At 33.1% G+C, this 16,855-nt stretch overlaps 1 pseudogene; it reads right to left on the bottom strand.

The window, feature by feature from the left end:
- Positions 1–26: 26 nt before the first annotated feature.
- LOC120134103 lies at positions 27–3,099 on the bottom strand (annotated as a pseudogene).
- Positions 3,100–16,855: the final 13,756 nt, after the last annotated feature.

Genomic DNA, 16,855 nt, shown 5'->3' with positions numbered 1-16,855 from the left:
ACTGGATGAGGAATTCAATAGCTTCGGATTTACTTACCGTTGTTCTTCCATTCCTCAGTGGGGCTACTTTCACCTTTTTTATGAACAATAATATCAGTAAGTTTACAAGGTTCGGCCTCCTCCAGCATTTGAACTACCTTTCTCATGCTAGGTCTAAGCGTCGGAATCTTCGCCGTGCAGTGTACTGCAATTCTTAACACCTTGACGGCGTCTTCCTTTGATGCAGTTGAGATGCTAGAGCCCACAACCTCGACTGAAGTTTCTTTGGTCTTCAGTTTATTATAGATCCAGTAAACTATGTCCTTGTTCTCTCCGAATTCGGGCTCAACCGGCCTTTTCCCCGTGACCAACTCCATAAGCACAACTCCGAAGCTGTAAACATCGCTCTTCTCGTTTACCTTGCATGTGTATGCAGACTCTGCCATTAAATTATGCAGCAATTAAAACCAAATCAGAAGCTTTTTCAATGCAAGTTACTTGAATCATATGAACAAAAGCATAAGAAACTTACCAGGAGCCATGTAGCCATGAGTTCCGGCTATAACATTAGTCCAATCCCCTCCATTGCTGTCCTGCACGATCTTTGCGAGTCCAAAATCAGCAATCCTCGGCTTCCACTCTTCATCTAACAAAATATTGCTAGACTTCACATCACGGTGTATCACCGGTCTGTCGCATCCGTGATGCAAATACTCTAACCCTCTTGCAGCTCCTAATGCAATGGAGTATCTCGTCTCCCAGTTCATCTCCATCTTTTGACATGAATGCAGCCTGTCCCATAAGCTCCCATTCGGTAGATACTCGTAAACCAGCAGGTTGCTATCCTCGCTAGTAATGCTACAGTACAGATTAACCACATTCACATGCCTAATGGCACTCAATGCTGCTACCTCTGCATCATATTCTAGAGACCGGAAGCTCCTTTGTGTTAGCATAGTTGTACTGCTTTGATAGCTTCTACGATTTCTGGAATCCGAGATCCAAATATGCTTCACAGCAAGTTCTTTGCCATCTCCGAGTTCAACTTTATAGACATTCCCTGATCCACCTTTACCTATTAGATTCTGCAATTTGACAGCATCGATGATATCCTTTTCGGTGAAACTCAGCATGCGATATGATTTCATGTTCCAAGAAACCTTCTTCAATGGATGATCAAGATTACTCTGCTTCGCCCTCACAAACATGTAACATCCTAATGATACGAGCAGGACTAATATTCCAGCTATGAAACAGGATAAAAACATGCGAAGATGACTCGATGTACCGGGATTTGACGAACACGGCCGGAAGTTCTCGAGATCCGAGCTGCATAGGCCCGGATTCCCCTCAAAGCAGTCTTTGAAAGCCTGAATAGATAATGATTTCGGTATGGGACCGACTAACTGGTTGTTCGACAAGTCTAGAAGGCTTAATCTAGAAGATGACAAGGTGGCCGGAATATCACCCGAGAGTTTGTTTTCGGATAAATTCAAGGAGTTAAGGTTACGTAAATATCCTATACTCTCGGGAATTTTACCGGAAAGTGAGTTACCAGCAACGTTTACATCATTCAAAGAAACACAAGAGCCTAATGCATCTGGTATGACACCAGAAAACATGTTACCATTCAAATAAAGACTGCCTAGGAGTTTTAATTCTCCAATGGTTACCGGAATTTGGCCCGAAAATATATTCAAACTAAGCTGAATCGAGACTAATGATGAAGCTTGAGAGATTGAAGTAGGCAATTCCCCTGAAAACTGATTATTGGCCAAGAAAAGTTGTGCAAGAGACTTGGCATTACCAATATCACCCGTCACTGGACCTTCAAAACGATTCATGCTAAGATCAATTATGGAGAGATTCGGCAAACTCCATATTCCGGCAGGGACGGTCCCCGACAGCGAATTGTTATTCACTCGTAATCGAACCAACGACTTACAGTTCGTGTAGCTCTCCGGGATTGAGCCAGTGAAGCTGTTCTGCAGCAAAAGAAGACCAACCATTTTGCCATTCTTGCACATATCTGGTGGTATAGGACCTGTCAAAAAATTCTCCGAAACATCTATGAAATTAAGATCCGACGAAGACCCGATTTTCGTTGGAAGCTGACCAGTAAGTTTGTTCCTCTATAGTGATAGTCCTACAAGGTGCTTGAACTCACCAAACTCCACTGGAACCTCTCCTGAAAATTGGTTTTCAAAGAGCTGCAACGAAGCAAGATTCTTCAACGATCGTAACTCCGATAAGTCGCCTTCGAGCATATTCATCGACGCATCAAAGTTCTTAAGGTTCGAAAGGTTTCCGAATCCAACAGGTAATTTCCCCGACAGTGAGTTGTTGTAAAACTCAAATTGCCAAAGCTTGTTAAGTTTGGTAATTCCAGCTGGGATTGGACCCGACAATCTGTTATCGGAGAGCTCAAGATTTTGCAGCAGAGTGAGATTCTGAATTCCCTCAGGAATATGTCCAGTGAAGCTGCAATTTGTGAGATAAAGCCAAAACAATTTCTCAAGCTTCAGAACTTCAAGAGGAAATGGACCTGCATCGAACGGATTGTCACCGAGGCTTAAGAAAGTCAATTCCGTGAGATTTTCCAGTGATTTCCATGGGAAAATCCCGGAAAATCCACTGTTGTTCAAATTCAAGAACTTCAATCCAGTTAAAGAAGACAAATCAGGCACTTTTCCAGAAAAAGCATTGACTCCCAAATCCAAGTATTGCAGGCTAGAACATTTCTTCAGGTACTCCGAAACATTCCCATGGAAAGAATTGTTCCCGAGATCAATCTTCAGCAGTGATCGCAACTCGCAGATTGGATCAAAAGGAACATAACTCACAATTCGTGGTTGGGGAAGATTGATTTCGGTGACGAACCCATTCGAATTGCAAACAACTCCGGCGAAGTCACATGCAGAGTTCCCTTGTTTCCATGAACTGAAAACGTTAGGATCCGAGCTTTCAACAGCTGATTTGAACTTCAGCAACATCTCCACTTCATCAGATTTTGCATAAGAAACGATGAAGATGAATGAAAAGAGAAAGATGGTCACATGAAGAGGCCATCGCTGGGAGCTTCGCCGGACCGGCATGGCGGTCAGTGAAGGCCGAAGGTAGTGGAGAGGCTATTGAGAAAGAGAAAGCGTGGAAAATGGGAACGCGATAGAGAGCATGCGTATACAACGAGGGGAGAGCTTTATTTGTAAATTAATTGAATTTGATTTACGTGTAGGAATTTGTGTCCGGAGTCCGAGTATAAAAAATTATATTAAAAATTTAAATTTAAAGAATGTGATATTATTAAATAATTAAGGATACGAATTAAATAATTTATATAAAATATATATTTAATATACAAAAAATCTAAAATTTTCAGGAATACACATATTTCTAACACCCCTTAATCTATTGCTACGTGTAGATATATGGAGACCAGATGATCGGCCATTAAAATGAAAATTAAGATACGTAAGCTCAACGAACAACAAAATAAGCGTAAATTTGTATTTAGTCCCTTAACTATTTAAGTAATTTTGTTTGATCATTTACTAATTTTTTAATTATACCTGAACTTATATTTTATTCCGTTTTAGTCACCTATTGTTAAAAAGTAATAATGATGCTGACATATCACCATAAGATAGTGTCTCTTTATCATTGAACGTAACTAAAATAAATTAAAAATATAATTTAAGTATAATTTTGAAAAAAATAATTTAGTGATTAAATTTCATCACAAGGGAAATACGGGTTTATCTTAGGAATTTTAAAATAAAAATGTATAATTTTGTCCCCATCCCTATACTCTTCAAACTTTCTAATTTCAATTTTTTCCTACGTATCTAATTTAAAATTAAAGTTCAAGCATGAACTAACTTACTTCTGTGATTTAAAGGAATTATTGCTATTCCTATATATTACGGGTTCGAGCATCTACGATTGCAAGGATGATTGAGTGTTCAATGTCAAATAGTTAAGAATACTTAGAATTGAGTTAGATTTAACAATGAAAACCTATATAGATAATTTTATCAATTGAATTTTGATTTTCAAATTACTATATAGATAGGAAGAGAGGCTAAGCAAATGAAAATAAAAGTAGATAAATAATCAATTATCAATTGGTTTAATACAATAAGAGATTAGACCTTGTTTATGGTTTAAATTTTAATATTATTAATAAAATAATTTAGATTAATATATTTGATTTTATAATAGATCTTTGTAGTATGTAATTTAGATAAATCGATTAATACGTTGAACACTAAAATTATTCCAAAAGTAGAGGGATTAAATCTTAAAAGTTGAAAGAAAGAGACTGGAGGTAGAATTACGCCAAAACAGAAGTTCTTGGTCAGCATTTCACACTGGTCGACGTGAAATTTTGGAAAGGTGCACTGAGATGGGACAGCACTGGCATGCGTTAAATTGGCTGTGGACTTCCAATTCAATCAAAAATTGCACGTTTGTGTCTAGGTATGTAAAAGAACCGAACGCATATAAACGGAGTTATATTTATGTTCGTTCATTTAATAAATAAACGAACACGAATATAAATGAATAAATTTTTTTTTGTTCATGTTCATTTATTAAGGAATATAACTTGTTTATGTTCGTTCATTTAATAAATAAACGAACACGAACATAAACGAACACGAACATAAATGAACACGACCATAAACGAACATAAACGTTGGAGATCATACCTTTCATTGTTCTTTCATGAAAAATAGTCGACAATGCAAATCAACCAAATCTATAGTGATAAATAGCGAAAGAGTTGATTAGCAGTGATGAAATGTTTGAAGATATTAAATATTTCAATCGATCTTTTAAAGATATTAAATGATTCACACGACTTTAATTTAACGATATAACATTTATCTTAGTAGTACATGATTACATATGAACAATTATTTCCATTACGTTATTCTAATAAATTTGCCGGCTAAAAGTTTTGTGACATCAATGTCAGACTTTAGTGAGGTTTGTTAATAATGGTCCTTTCCGTTGACAGAGTAGAAAATTTAACAGCATGAAGATTTCGAACGGTACAAATTGGACTACAAGGCAATAACATAGATCCGAAATCCCTTCGATGCTACATATCGTAACTGATATTATTGTTAAACCATCATTCAAAATTTTAACGTACCTAAAGTCTACTCCAACTAAAGGCCACACAAGAACTATGAAAACAAAAATTCATTGTCAAAGTGTATTTTCTACTTATTAATGAGTTCTTCCTAGAAAATCCATTACTTCCGCTATTACACTCTTTTGCAGAAATTGCATAGAAACCTTTGTTTTGTTTTCTGGCAAATTCTATATATTTTTCTCTTTACTGATGCTTATATACTTTTGATTGTTACATTTATCTTCCTATCTATTTCTAGAAAGCAGTATGATGTTTTCTTGAGTTTTAGGTGGAAAGATACTTGTAATAACTTTACATATCAACTATTAAGCCAAATAAAACAGAGAAAGAGATGAAAACATATCTGTAAAACTTCATATTGCACTATAATATAACTTGTTTTGAAACTTTCAACGACCGTCTCCACTCTCTAGTGAACACAAGGGTTTGGGAAAAAAATGAAAAAAAGAATATAGGTGCGAGGTGCCTCACATGTTAACTTATTGGATTTAATCTCCAAATCAAATTGGGTTAATTATAGAATTAGTCATCAGAATATCATATTAATTAATATTTTTAAGATACTTACAAATTGATTACCAAAATTGATTTAAGAAGATTGGGCTAAACATAAATGAATGACCATGAACGAACATAAACGAACATAACTGAACGAACATAACCGAATGTTCACTAACGTAAATGAACGAATGAGACATATGTTCGTGTTCGTTCATTTAATTAAACGAACACAAAATCTAATTCATGTTCGTTTATTTAATAAATAAATGCACTTAAACGAACTTCCCGCCGCACGGTTCATGAACAGTTCGCTGAACGTTCAGTTCATTTACAGGCCTATTTGTGTCATCGGGGAAGTCATTTTATTATTATTTAAATAATAAAATTAGTAAAAAATTATAAAAAAATATTATTATTTTTATTGATTTGGTTATTATTTGTGTTTTATGGGTTTGATAATATATATGGTAGAAAAATAATATTTTAGGTACCATTTTACTGAATATATTATCAAATTTGAGCGCGTAAAGTGCTCAATAATAACAAAACCGATAAAAATAATAATATTTCAGATAATTTTTTACTAATTTTATTATTTAAATAATAACAAAATCGATAATATTTTTTAACCGCATATTAATACTGTCGCACTGTATAACTTCCCTGTGTCATGTGTACATGTACAAATATAAACATGGTTCATACAATAATGATTTAGGTGGTGTTTGTTTTTGCAGAGGTAAAAGGTCTGCAGTCTGCGGACCACATTTGCAGCAGAAGAGGTGGACCAAAAGTCTGCAGTCTGCAAGAAGAAGATTGTTTGTTTTTTAACGTCTGCAGACTGTTAAAATGAACTGAAATATAAATAAACTGATTTTTAAACTTAAAAGAGTTTTGCAATACTGAAATTTAAATAATTTTAGTTTTACAATACTGAAATTGAAATAATCCATACAACTACAATAATAATTTATTTAAAAAAAACAATCCATATTTTAAAATAAATCAATCTATACTAATAAATTATTTAAAATAAATCAATCCATACAACTACAATAATAAATTAATCTATATTTTAAATAAATCAATCTATACTAATAAATTATTTAAAATAAATTAATCTATTTTAAATAATCATCATACTAATAAATTATTTAAAATAAATCAATCCATACAACTACATAATAAATCATCCATATTTAAAATAATCATTCATACTAATAAATTATTTAAAATAAATCAATCCATACAATACAATAAAAATCAATCCATATTTTAAAATAATCAATCATATTAATAAATTATTTAAATAAATCAATCCATATTTTAAATAAATCAATCATACTAATAATTATTTAATAAATCATCCATATTTTAAAATAAATCAATCCATATAATAATTATTTAAAATAAATCTACCATATTTTAAAATAAATCAATCCATAATAATAAATTATTTAAAATAAATATTTTAAAATAAATAACCATATTTTTAAAATATTTAAAATAAATTATTTTTAAAAATAAATAACCTTATTAAATTATTTAAAATTATTTAATAAATAACCAATTTTTAATGTTTGAAGAGGTGAAGACCTTTGAAGACATAAAACGATTACTGGGGTGGTGAAATACTGATGTGACTTGTTAATTAATTGATTTGACATTATTTTTGTTATGCGAGACAATTGTTACGATTATTAATTTTTTTGCCTCTCCAAAATGACTGCCTCTAGATCCACGATTGATTTTGTGAGATAATACAATGAGAAAAAATAATTCGTCGAATAATGTTGTGGAAAGATTATTTATTCTAATGAGGTGAATGTTACAGTCTAGTCTGAAGACGCATTATTCTCACGGTGTTCATACCCTGCACCGATGATGACACATTATCGTTCATGCGTCTATGGAGCCACACCTCGGAGACGTCGTGGAGTCTAAGAGACTCTCACCCCAAAAATTCGAAGATACCATGCACTCCATGTATCTCTCCCTGTCGCATGACCCATGCACCAATCACGTATGTGCAGGCTTGTAGCTGGCATTCGACCTGGTAGTTGATATTCGAATGATAAAAGTTTAACTCATATCCTTATCCTAACCCATACCCTGTAATAACAAGTTGAACATAAAGAAAGAATTTCTTTTAGATATATATATATATATATATATATATATATGTGTGTGTGTGTGTGTGTGTGTAAGAATGATATTAGGAGTGATCATCTAAAGTTAAAGATACGAGCAACAATTGTAATTGATAGAGAGAGAATTACAAAGAAGATTAATAGAGGGAGCATTTCAAATAGTTTAATGTGTTCTTTCTTTCGTTATTCTAATTTGAGTATGTATTATATGTTAAATAGGTTTAAATTTATGTTATTTTGTCTTAAATTAGTCCAATAGTTTGTTAATTTTTTTTACAGAAAAACGATGAATTAAGTTTAAAGAAATTTTATTTGAGGTATTTTAATATTGATTATTATGTTATTATTTTATAAATATTTTTTAAATTTACTATTGTTGTTTTACGATTTATGATCATAGTATACGATAATTTTTATTCTAAATACAAATTTTGAATTTGTAGAGAAAATGAACAACAACTTTTTCACGATTGTTCAATATAATGGACATATTATGGAAAATGATCTCAAAGTTTTTTTTTCTATCTGAAAGACCTATAAATATGATGTTCAAAAGGGACATCACATTTGTAGAAATGAAGTAAATAATAGAAAGGAAAATTCGAGCTACAGTTGATGGTTTGAAGTACATGTTTATCATATGTCACAATCTAGTTAGATATGATGCAGTACCAGTTAAAGAAGATGATGATATTGGAACCATTATTGGATGACATGAGTAAACAAATATTGCATATATTGAGTTATTTGTTGATGTACGTAAGATATCTGATGTTCTAGGGTCATCAAGAAATGTGGCTGAAAGTTCATCTCAAATGACTTTCGGAAATAAGTTTGAGGACTCGACATATATATGGATAAATAGTTTTATGGCACTATTGGGAAGTGAAAATGAAGTCGGTAGGCAGTAGCAGAGTATGAGGAGATAAACATATATCATTCAAAATTAACTATTGATGTTGATGCTGAAAATCGATGGGGAGAAATCTATGATGATTCCATTAAAGATGAAGAAACTGAGGAACCCGTTTTGACTGGTGATGATAATTTTTGCTGTGGTGGTGCACCTAATCTAGCCACTAATGAAGTTCTGACACCGTATCAACCTACCCCTCATATGTACGAGATAGATTATGACGCGATGAGGGCATCATTATTCCCCATACATGCCATATATACCTCCATACCACATAGTTGAATTATTCAAAAATTATGGTGAATTTTCGGTTGAGATGCAATTTAAAGGAAAAAATGAAACTACTTTGGCGATTAAAGAGTATTGCATCAAAGGCCATGTTGATGTCCATGTTATAGAGTCCAACCAAAAAACCATATATGCGAAATGTATTAAATATGGTCCAGAGTGCAAGTGGAAGTTCAGAGTGTATAAAATTCAGAGGCACGATACTTGGGTCATCACAAGGTACAATGGTCCTCACACATGTTTGCGAAACTCAATCTAACAAGACCACCGATTATTGGACTTCGATGTAATATGTGAATACGTGAAGGTGTTGGTTGAAAATAATCCAATGATCCCTTGTTTAGTGTTAGTTGCATCTATTCGAAGCCAATTTGGATACCAAGTAAAATAAAACAAGGTTTAGAATGCGAAAATGAAGGCAATGAAGCTGACATATGGAGATTGGGATACATCGTACAATGAGCTACCACATTTGTTACAAGCAATGAAGCGATTCATCCCGAGAACCATAGTGAAGTCTCAAACCATGTCTGTATATGACGAAGAAAGTCAACTTGTTCCAAGGAAGAAAATATTTCATAGACTCTTTTGGGCATTCAAGTTATGCATAAAAGGATTTCCATTTTGTAAACGTATGGTCCAAGTATATGGTATGTGGTTGTATGGACAATAGAAACATGTATTGTTTATGATATTTGCACGAGATGATGAATGAAATATCTTCCCAATTGCATTCACTATTTTTGAAAGAGAGACAACAGAGGCTTGATATTTCTTTTTGACCAATCTACGGCAATATGTCGTTTGAAAAGATAGAGTTTGTTTGACATCCGATTAGGAACATGAATTTTGGCGGTAATTGAACGATCAGCAAGTCGTTGGATACCTCCACATGCATATCCCACATTTTGTATCTGCCATATTGGTAAGAATAGTATCGATTAGTTTCATAATGACCGCATTCGTAGCAAGATAGTAAGCATGTGTAAGTTTTATTTTCAACATGTGTGTATTGATTTACGTGGTTTTTTTAATTGAGGTATAACAATATATATATATATATATATATATAATATATATATATATAATATATATATATATATATATAATGAAACAAGATACGAACCACACCAACCAAATTTTGATAAGAGGTTGGAGAATTTAAAGGTATTTTATGATGATCAACATGTTTGGAAGTGTTCTTAAAAATACTGCGAAAAAAATGGTTGCAACTATATGACAAGAGTCAGCGATACATACACATGATTACAAACCTTGCTAAGGCCATTAATTTAGTACTAAAAGGTACACGTCATCTCCTAATAGCGAGTGGGGTGAAAGAGACATGCTTTAGGTTGGCTAAGGTTTGGCCCAATAAAGGCAATGAGATTGAGTATCTCATAAATAGAGGTTAAACTTGGGCTCCTACAGTGGTGGAAGCAATGGAAGTAAACGAGTAATTGACAACCTCAATGCTTGTTCATAATTTCAACCGAGTTGGTCATACTTTTGTTGTGTCATGCATACGCTGCAACGAATGAGGAGAATGTCAAACATTTAGAGTTAATTTACGACACAAATGGTGTGATTATGATCGCTTTCAGACATGGAGATATCCATGTGCTCATGCAGTCGATGCATGTTTGTATGCTGGTATAAGCACATACAGTTATGTTAATGACCGTTTTCACCTACATAGGATATTAAATGTCTACAGCTATGCATTCAGACATATCCCAATGAATCATATTAGTCAAAAAATGATAATGACGAATGGTTGCAAATCCAATCCTTTGTAGAAGTCCAAAGGGTTAACCCGAGTTCATTCGTAATCATAACAGTATGGATTTCCATGGTTGGGAGAAAGGTTTAACCAAAGAGATGCATATTATATAAGGGTGAATGCCATTCAAAAAAGAAATGTCCAAACCTACCAAGATATAAGCCTCATCTGTAATTATATATGTATTTTTATGTATATTTATCTTAACTTAATATATATTTTATTGTTATTTATTAAAAATATAATTTTTTATTCTTATTTAATATAAATATATATATTTTTTTATCTCATCTTAACTTTTCAAATTTAATAAAATTGATATAATTTCACATTTTATCACTTATACTCAATTAATTTAGTTTTAATTTTAAAAAATTAAAATTAATTTATATATTTTATCTCATTTTAACTTTTAAAATTTAATAAAATTGATATAATTACATATTTGGTAACTTTTACTTATATATTCTATCAATTTAGTCCTAACTTTAATAAATTAAAATAAATTTAATCTTCGAATTAGATCGTGCCACGTGTTAGTAGTGTTAAATATCATGACACGTGTCATCGCCCGATTGAATATTTAATTTATTTTAATTTAATATATTTAGCCGTTTCCACCAATCATTGGGATAAGGTTAATTATTTGCCTTGAAAAAAATATAGTTTTTATATTAATTTTAAAATATAATAAGAATAAAATTTAAATATTTAAGTTAAGGTAAAAATTTTCTAAAATTTTTTTTACTTATGTTTAGAAAATACTAATATAATTTAAATATTTAATTTTAACATACAGTAACATTTTATTTACTATTAATTTTTTTTATACAAATAGCAATTGACTTTATAATTATTGTCGATGTCGAGGTGTTGTGGAATGATAATGTCGAGGCAGACGTCTAATGCGTTATGGTTGTTGTGGTTGCTCATTAGTATAGTACTCATCCTCCTCATTCATTAGGGGCATATCAGTCAGTGTTGTAAATATATGTCCACCACTATGCTCTATCATTCCACCACTTTGCTCTCTATCCCTCATAGAAACGTAGATTGACAAATGATCATATTTGATATCATAGATGTCATTTGCTCAAAGTCATACGTCGATTCAAACATGTGAGAGTAGATAGGTGCCTAAAGATGCATCAACTAGGGTATGTATGCCAGAACTGAAGAATCATCAAATGGTTTGTTGTTTCTGCTTCATGTTGTTGGGATGAGCTCCCACTTCCACTCGGTATAAATTTATCGGTTGCACCAAATTTTTTCTTATATTTCTTAAACTGTTATCTTTCTCCCAACGTCGTAAGGTACGACTTTCCATGATCCCAATAATACTAAAGGTAAGTCGAAGTGTCACACCCCAATTTAGGGGTAAGATTTTAATAATTTTAAGTATCAAATTAAAGTCATAAGAAGGGAAAAGTTGAGGACCAAATTGTATATTCTTAAAAGTATGCAGCTCGATTTTTGAAATTATAGGAAATTTAGGGGCTTAAACCTGAATTATCCCATTTTTAATGGGCAGTAAAATAACTAAAACCCTAATTATCTTCTCCATTAAGAAACAAAAACCTAAAATCCTTAAACCCAACATTTGCCACCCCCCGTTTCGCCTTTCTTTCTCGTCATCGGGCCACCATCGGGTCGTTGCCGCCCTTTCATTCGACGCGTAGTCGATCGTAGAACTTAACCCGGCCATCCTTTCATTGTGTAATGGCGTTTATCATCGTAAATGTCACCCCAAGCATTGACGGAAACCTCAAATTGTGCAGTGAAAATCTTCCAATTATCGCCGATCTAATCATCATTTAAACTCACCGCCCCCAGCATTGTGTTCCATGATCGATCTTGAGCAAACCTCGACTGATGTTTTCCCTCACCGTCATCGCGTTTTGGTGCTCTTTGTCATAAAATAGCGTATGTACAAGACTCCCGAGGTCTCGATCTACAAATCTAGAAATTTTCATCTCCGTCTGACGATCGAAGTCGTCGCACACGCTGCCCTCTGTGCGTGGGTGTCATCTGTCATTTAGGGGAGCCTGATGACCAAGCCACTCGAGCCGTTAAAATGAGTCGCGTTGACCGCCGTTGATCGTCGTTGACCAGCCGTTGACTTTTAAAAAAAACCTATCATGAAGTTTTTCGACATCCTAAGTCCGTTTTTTAGGTCCGTTTTGCCAAATTCAAACTCGGTAAGTTGTTTTCACTGATTAATCTCCCGATTTGATCCTTTTTTGTAATTAAGTTACGTTTATGACATAATTTCTATTTGTATACATCCAAGATATCATTGGACGTTGGATTAAAGTTCGAGAATGATCGAATGAAGTTTAAATGTTTGATCGGTAGAGCACGAAAATCGAGTTAATACATTAATGCCTTATGCATACTTTATGGAACATGTTGGAATTGGTAAATACATGGATGAATATGTTTGGTCTCATATATATAGTAAATTAATTCTAAACTCGATCCAAATACAGTAAAAAATCGGTAACCGAATACGACTCGGATGACTCATATAAGAAATTGGTAGACCAATCGGAAATAAATCTAAGTTCAATGAATTAATCACTAAATTAGTAAATCTCAGGACTCATAAATTCTGATTTATTTTGTTAAAAGTTAAATGTTGGAAATACTTGGACATGAAACTACAAAAATATCGGTATGTTGTAAAAGATAAGGTTTTTCCCCGAAAGTGAAAATAATCATGATAATCGCTCATGATCTTGAGATGGTAAAGGACTTAAAATTACTAATTTTTGAGCGAACACCCAGAGGCTAAATTACCAAAAGTACCTTATACGTCTGAATTACTCGAAATGACAAAGTTGAATTGAATATAAGTTTTGTATGTATTCAAATTATTAAAACGATAGGAATACTTTAGAAACTCTGAAGTGACCGAGATAAACTTGAATACTAATTAATTTAAGTACCCCAATGGCCTTGAATCAAGCGAATAATTTGGATAAGTCTGGAAACACTGATGATCTTATATGTTGTAATGTCTAAAAGGGTTTTGAACCACGAATCAAGTACGTCATCATTTTCTGATATAGTTGCAATGTAGAAATGTAATAAAGACCATTGGAATATCTGCTCGTCTCCCTAAGATCCATTAAGTAATGGTTCTGAAGATGATCAATTCGACAAGAGTTGTCTGTAGTAAAGAGTGAATACCCTTAAAGTACAACGATTTGATCGGTTGACAGGTATCATTTCTGGGATTTGTTCAATTTGAGTTAACTCGATATTCAGATAGATTGATACAAATCTTAAATGCCCTGAATCTTCGTTTCTCCCTTATTAGATCAAATCACTAAGAATTCTCCAAGAACCTAATGCCCAAAATGTCTCTGATTTCCTGAATAATGGAATCATTATTGTCATATATGAAAACATAAGTAACTCTGATGCAAAGGATTTTGAATACCTTTATGATTACATAGTGCCTCCGAAAAATATCTGAATACTATATGATCATATAAATCACGTTCTGGATAACTAATGAATATGTCAGCTATTAAACCCTTTTATGGGGATCTCGTCTCTGAATTTAATTAGTTTACAAAAAGTTTCATGATTCCCTATCTGATAAATACCAATAACCTCTGAATAATATTTGGAACATCTAGTGTGTTCCATGATCACACATATGTTTTCTCTTATTTTAAAAGTATGTTTCTGTTATGTGAAATACAGTCTAGCCTCTAATTTATGTTATGAACTTTGATATATATTATGATCTCTGATCTGATTTATGATATCTCTATTTACTGACTGAAATTATTTTATACGGGGTACTCTTGGACTCTGGTATGACTGAAGACTCTGGCAGGTTTAATCGCTGTTGGAAATTTCTTGTATAGGTTCAACACCGACTGATAATTCCTTATGGACCTAAAGTGACTCTTGGGTGGAAATTTAATCAGATAAATCTTATGGACTCTAAGGCACTTCCTTAGGCTGGCTCCTCTGTTGTGTGCATTGGTTAAGTTCTTATGGGCCTAAGGGCACTCCCCTCAGTGGGCACCTATGCTTCGGCTAGGGTAAGATCTTATGGACCCAAGGTGCCCCCTTAGGTTGACACTTATGCCCTTTGGGCCTAGGGTAAGTCCTTATGAATACAGGTCTGGGGAACTGCATATTGGCGTTCAGTTGGAGGATTTTACTATAGTTTTTTAAATTCGTTTTAAACTACTATTGTTTAAAAAAAAGATCTGTACATTTTTACTAGTTTTGTGGGAACACACTAGACACCCTATTATGATCTCTTGAACCTAGTCCACCGAGCATTTACTATGAACTGAAAGCTTCCTTTCTTTTACTACATGAGATATCAGTGGGACCTTTGCTCAACATAAAAATCTGTAAATGTTTGAATCAATAAGGAAAATTATTCTTACATATTATTTGCATGTCCTTCAGCATCACTTGGTAGTTTTGTATTACTGAGCTTTCCAAAGCTCACTCCGTTACTCACTATTTTAGGTTAAAAGAATTGAACCATTGCAGCTATCGACATCAACATTGGAGTTCCATCGGCGTTACTTGCAGAGTCCGGTGCATGTGTTGAGGGGGCATGTAGGTGGTATTCTATTTTTATTTCTGAGTCTAAAATGTGTATGATTTTAATTTTGTTTGTAATATATGAATGGTTTTCTAAACTTGTATCTTAATTATAAATTATTTTATTATTTTACACGTTTTAAAAGAAATTTTAAATTTTCCTGAGATTTTTAATTGTGGGTCGCTCCGGCGGTCCTAATGTGGTACCTCGGATCAGATCGGGTCATCCGCATTAGTCCAAGGGTGTTACACAAAATCTCAAAATTAAAATCATCATATGGAATTAGATCAAGATGTGGCAAGTATGAAGCTCTGTTGTTCCAAGTATTAATTTAGTTCGCGTGCTTCGCAACCCATTTCACATTGTGCTTACCCAGTCCATCTAATCTGTGTAAGGGTAATGATCTCATAGAATGGGTAGAATAGGTCGATGGCAATCGAACTGCCTCAACACTTAATCCGAAAACTGTATTTCAACAAAAACAAAATGAATCAATGATGTAACATCACTCCAATATTGACAACCATCCAAAACATCTACCGACACACACGTTAAAATTTCTCTATCTAGGTAAAACTTCCAATTTAAATTGTAAAATTAAAATTTATAAAAATTAATTTGACGCGAAATTATAAAATTATAAATAAAGAAATATTATTTTATATTTATATTATAAAATTAGGCCTCCAAAATTAATTCATTAGGAAAAAAATATAAAATTATAAAGAAATAAATATAAATAAATGAATTTAATTAAAATAAAATAATTATATTATATTATAAAATATACATTCTTTTTTTCTATAAATGTCGATTTTCATCCGAAACTCTTTAATATTATTTTGCACTAGTCTCGTCCTTTCTATTTTATGCCTCGTTATGTGTCTGCTATTTGTGAGTACTACAAATGAGTGTAGATATATGTGCAAGTATACACAATCGAACAAGTAATACAGTGATAAGTTGAGTATCGTCTCCACAGGGAATTGAGGGAGTCAAATAGGTTTGTCAAGACACTTTACTTTGTCACCTAAGTAAAGTTAGTGATGGTATATACAAATGATAATGATGTGGCAAAATGGAATGATTGATATGGAAATGGAATGATGGTGATGTGGTAGCGAATGAATATGTCGTGGCAAAATAGATTGTGTTTAGTGCAAACAAATGGAAATGTCAAGGCAAAATGAAATATAAATATATGAGTTAATTAATAGGACTTTGTCTTTCTCACATGACAAGCTACTATAGAAGTGAGTGATAGGAGTCACTAGGAAAATCTAAGTCTATTTATTCGAATGGTATTTCTTATATGCCTAGTCTACCTGACAGAATCTACTGAGGTGCCCTATGCTATCTCTAGTAAGAGACTTGACAGATTAAAGATGCATTGGTAAAATCGATTGGCGTAAACCCCTGCAGTGATCCTATTGGTCCAGATAATAGGATATGTCTCGGTAATACCTTTTTGCGGCAGCATTAACATCCAACCTAG

Source organism: Hibiscus syriacus, unplaced genomic scaffold (genome assembly GCF_006381635.1).
Source record: "Hibiscus syriacus cultivar Baekdansim isolate YM2019G1 unplaced genomic scaffold, ASM638163v2 tig00110597_pilon, whole genome shotgun sequence".
In the NCBI taxonomy this organism is placed as follows: Eukaryota; Viridiplantae; Streptophyta; class Magnoliopsida; order Malvales; family Malvaceae; genus Hibiscus; species Hibiscus syriacus.
Note: the sequence above shows the minus strand (reverse complement) of the source record. Positions and strands in the feature narration are given on the sequence as shown.